Genomic DNA, 4,863 nt, shown 5'->3' with positions numbered 1-4,863 from the left:
TTATATGCGAATCCGGAACGTTTCTTTCGAGAAATCTCGTGTCGCTTTCAATCTAGCGAAGAGTGATCGAGAGAATGTCCGAAAATTTCCGTCGATCGACGTTCGTTGCCCGAGGCACATCGGTTCGACGCGCGCCGCATTTTAAAGCTTATTATGCGCGCGCGAGTCGGATTGTTTGATCGCGCACTCACGTCGTCTCGATATTTATTACCAACAAAAAAAAATTGGACGGATCGCGTCCGAATAATAATAATAACGAGTGTGGCGTCGGGAACGGTTCATTTCCGTACTCGCACGCTATCACCGCCACACAAAGTGGTCGCGTCTGTTTCTATTTAAAAATAAAATAAACGCGTTTCGCGCGCGTAATTATTATTTTTAAAAAAGAGACTGTTTGTTGTCGTACCGCGCCCGATCGTCGTCATCCGTGGCGGCGGCGGCGGCGGCGCGCTCGACACGTAGAACAGCTCCCTGGTTGATCCTGCCAGTAGTCATATGCTTGTCTCAAAGATTAAGCCATGCATGTTTCAGTACAAGCCAAATTAAGGTGAAACCGCGAAAGGCTCATTAAATCAGTTATGGTTCCTTAGATCGTACCCACAATTACTTGGATAACTGTGGTAATTCTAGAGCTAATACATGCAAACAGAGGTCCGACCGGAGACGGAAGGAGTGCTTTTATTAGATCAAAACCAATCGGTGGCGGGTTCGCGCCCGACATCGTTCAACTTGGTGACTCTGAATAACTTTACGCTGATCGCACGGTCTCGCACCGGCGACGCATCTTTCAAATGTCTGCCTTATCAACTGTCGATGGTAGGTTCTGCGCCTACCATGGTCGTAACGGGTAACGGGGAATCAGGGTTCGATTCCGGAGAGGGAGCCTGAGAAACGGCTACCATATCCAAGGAGGGCAGCAGGCGCGCAAATTACCCACTCCCGGCACGGGGAGGTAGTGACGAAAAATAACGATACGGGACTCATCCGAGGCCCCGTAATCGGAATGAGTACACTCTAAACCCTTTAACGAGGATCAATTGGAGGGCAAGTCTGGTGCCAGCAGCCGCGGTAATTCCAGCTCCAATAGCGTATATTAAAGTTGTTGCGGTTAAAAAGCTCGTAGTCGAATTTGTGTCTCGCGCCGCCGGTTCATCGTCCGCGGTGTTAACTGGCGTGCCGCGAGACGTCCTGCCGGTGGACTTAGCCCGTTCACGCGGGCGGTCCAACTCAATCCTGCCGCGGTGCTCTTCATTGAGTGTCGAGGTGGGCCGGCACGTTTACTTTGAACAAATTAGAGTGCTTAAAGCAGGCTAAAACTTCGCCTGAATACTGTGTGCATGGAATAATGGAATAGGACCTCGGTTCTATTTTGTTGGTTTTCGGAACCCCGAGGTAATGATTAATAGGAACGGATGGGGGCATTCGTATTGCGACGTTAGAGGTGAAATTCTTGGATCGTCGCAAGACGGACAGAAGCGAAAGCATTTGCCAAAAACGTTTTCATTGATCAAGAACGAAAGTTAGAGGTTCGAAGGCGATCAGATACCGCCCTAGTTCTAACTGTAAACTATGCCAGCTAGCGATCCGCCGACGTTCCTCCGATGACTCGGCGGGCAGCTTCCGGGAAACCAAAGCTTTTGGGTTCCGGGGGAAGTATGGTTGCAAAGCTGAAACTTAAAGGAATTGACGGAAGGGCACCACCAGGAGTGGAGCCTGCGGCTTAATTTGACTCAACACGGGAAACCTCACCAGGCCCGGACACCGGAAGGATTGACAGATTGAGAGCTCTTTCTTGATTCGGTGGGTGGTGGTGCATGGCCGTTCTTAGTTGGTGGAGCGATTTGTCTGGTTAATTCCGATAACGAACGAGACTCTAGCCTGCTAACTAGGCGTATTTAGACATCTCAAAGGCCGGCCGGCTCGGGGTTCGCCCCGTTGTCGCGCGCGGTTTTTACTGTCTGCGTACAAACAATTCTTCTTAGAGGGACAGGCGGCTTCTAGCCGCACGAGATTGAGCAATAACAGGTCTGTGATGCCCTTAGATGTTCTGGGCCGCACGCGCGCTACACTGAAGGAATCAGCGTGTCCTCCCTGGCCGAGAGGCCCGGGTAACCCGCTGAACCTCCTTCGTGCTAGGGATTGGGGCTTGCAATTGTTCCCCATGAACGAGGAATTCCCAGTAAGCGCGAGTCATAAGCTCGCGTTGATTACGTCCCTGCCCTTTGTACACACCGCCCGTCGCTACTACCGATTGAATGATTTAGTGAGGTCTTCGGACCGATACGCCGATGGCGTTTCGGCGTCGTCGATGTGTCCGGGAAGTTGACCAAACTTGATCATTTAGAGGAAGTAAAAGTCGTAACAAGGTTTCCGTAGGTGAACCTGCGGAAGGATCATTAAAGTGATAATAAAAATTACACAGTTTGTCTTTATTTAGTCGAACGAATTTTTGTCGCTGACGCTCGGTCGAAAATATCTCGCGTCGATCTTTAAGTCGGCCGCGATTAAATTCGACGACTACGACGACCACTCGACCACCGTAAAAAAGGGGAGAGAGGAGTAGGAGTAGGAGGAGCGCCGACAAAATTCCGGGTACCTAGACGGAACTCGAAGCGCGAAACCTAGTTTCGCGCTCGCCGTCGACAAGGTGTCAAACGATATTCGCCCGGAGCACCGAAAAGTACTTACACCCACCCGCGACCCGCGAGGAGGTGTGTATATAAACTTTAAACCGGCGCGGGTCGTCCGAACGCGAACGCGCGCGCGCCTACCGTCTGAATAATAAAGAACAAAGGGCGCGCGGCGAAGTGTTCCGTCGGATAGACCGGCCCGAAATCGAACTTTTTTTTTTTTTTTACGTCGAAAGGTATATACCTCGCCTTCCGTAAAAAAAATGTATGTGTCGATAACAACGCCGACGACTCTTTTTCGGAGACGAAAAGCGTTAAACCGATCGAAAAAAGATTACCCTAAACGGTGGATCACTTGGCTCGTGGGTCGATGAAGAACGCAGCTAATTGCGCGTCAACTTGTGAACTGCAGGACACATGAACATCGACATTTCGAACGCACATTGCGGTCCTCGGATTCTGTTCCCGGACCACTCCTGGCTGAGGGTCGTATCCAATTTAAAGACTGCTCGGTTTTTTCGCCCGCGAGGCGCGAGAAACGTCGGAGCGAGTTGGACGTGTAGCGCGGGAAGGAGTGAGGAGCAACAGCACGTTCGCGCTTAGCGCGCGATCTCTCTCCTACCCGGTCTCGCGACGTTTTAAAACGCGAAAGCGAAACTCCGGCCGCGTTCTAAGGAACGCGACCGAGTTTGCGAACGACGTCGATTTTCGACGCACCGGTTCGTCGCGTCGCGCTCGCTTAAAAGCGCGAGAGACGAGCGTAATTAAAACCGCCCGCGTATGTCGCAGGTCCGCGCAAAATTGACGATCGTCGTGTCCGTTATTTTCTCGATAAGAAGAAAAGGTGTCCGACGTCTGATCGTTTGCGGCCGCGTAACGAGTGGTGGATATAGCGGTTTTAAATATAAACGCTGAACCGTTTCGAAATTCACGTCTACGTTTTATATATATATTTATATATATATATATATATATATATATATAATGATTTTATCGATCGACCTCAGAGCAGGTGAGACTACCCGCCGAATTTAAGCATATTAATAAGCGGAGGAAAAGAAACTAATTAGGATTCCCTCAGTAGCTGCGAGCGAACAGGGAAGAGCCCAGCACCGAATCCCGCGGCCGATACCGGGCGCCGGGAAATGTGGTGTTAGGGAGGTTCCGTTATCCCGAGATCGTCCGGCGCGTCCAAGTCCTTCTTGAACGGGGCCACAGCCCATAGAGGGTGCCAGGCCCGTAGCGACCGCCGTCGATCGCGGGAGGGATCTCCTCAGAGTCGGGTTGCTTGAGAGTGCAGCCCTAAGCGGGTGGTAAACTCCATCTAAGGCTAAATATGACCACGAGACCGATAGCGAACAAGTACCGTGAGGGAAAGTTGAAAAGCACTTTGAAGAGAGAGTTCAATAGTACGTGAAACCGTTTAGGGGTAAACCTGAGAAACCCGAAAGGTCGAAGGGAGAAATTCATTCGCGTTTCGGAGTCGGCGCGAGACGTTCGCGCGACGGGGAGGACGGTTACCCGTTACCTTTTCCGCGCCTTACGTTTTTCGACCCGGCATCGAACGCGTGCACTTTTCTCCTGGTAGGACGTCGCGATCCGTCGGGCGTCGGTCTAAGGTCCGCGGCGGAGCCCGCGCGGTTTTCTCGAATCGCGCGGACCCGCGGTATCCTGACCGACTCGCTCGACGGTACGAGAAAGGTCACGGGTCGCTTTAAAAGCGTTCGACTCGCGGCAAGCGCTCCGGATACTAGTCGGCTATCGGACCCGGTGCCTGGTACCGACCTCCGGTGACTGTTGGCCTCGAAGTTCTCGAACCGACCCTCGCTCGTAAAAAAGCGTGACCGATCTGCGACGCTATAGCTTTGGGTACTTTCAGGACCCGTCTTGAAACACGGACCAAGGAGTCTAGCATGTGCGCGAGTCATTGGGATTCGCTAAACCTAAAGGCGTAATGAAAGTAAAGGTTCGTCTCGCGCGAACCGAGGGAGGATGGGCGATTCGCCTTTAAAGCGGTCGCCTCGCACTCCCGGGGCGTCTCGTTCTCATCGCGAGAAGAGGCGCACCAAGAGCGTACACGCTGGGACCCGAAAGATGGTGAACTATGCCTGGTCAGGACGAAGTCAGGGGAAACCCTGATGGAGGTCCGTAGCGATTCTGACGTGCAAATCGATCGTCGGAACTGGGTATAGGGGCGAAAGACTAATCGAACCATCTAGTAGCTGGTTCCCTC

At 52.1% G+C, this 4,863-nt stretch overlaps 3 non-coding genes across 3 annotated transcripts in view; all 3 read left to right on the top strand.

The window, feature by feature from the left end:
- Positions 1-468: 468 nt before the first annotated feature.
- On the top strand, positions 469-2,399 carry LOC132698891 (small subunit ribosomal RNA). The gene has a single exon (XR_009618439.1). It is a non-coding gene; the product is annotated as a small subunit ribosomal RNA (ribosomal RNA).
- A 566-nt stretch (positions 2,400-2,965) lies between these two features.
- LOC132698890 (5.8S ribosomal RNA) lies at positions 2,966-3,120 on the top strand. The gene has a single exon (XR_009618438.1). It is a non-coding gene; the product is annotated as a 5.8S ribosomal RNA (ribosomal RNA).
- Positions 3,121-3,628: 508 nt separating this feature from the next.
- Positions 3,629-4,863, top strand: part of LOC132698892 (large subunit ribosomal RNA) — a 4,073-nt gene continuing 2,838 nt past the window's right edge. The window contains exon 1 of the ribosomal RNA XR_009618440.1: positions 3,629-4,863. This exon is cut by the window's right edge and continues 2,838 nt beyond it. This is a non-coding gene — a ribosomal RNA (large subunit ribosomal RNA).

Source organism: Cylas formicarius, unplaced genomic scaffold, assembly GCF_029955315.1.
Source record: "Cylas formicarius isolate icCylForm1 unplaced genomic scaffold, icCylForm1.1 PGA_scaffold_31__1_contigs__length_22297, whole genome shotgun sequence".
Classification (NCBI taxonomy): Eukaryota; Metazoa; Arthropoda; class Insecta; order Coleoptera; family Brentidae; genus Cylas; species Cylas formicarius.
The sequence above is the reverse complement of the archived record's forward strand: the minus strand, read 5'-3'. Positions and strand labels throughout refer to the sequence as shown.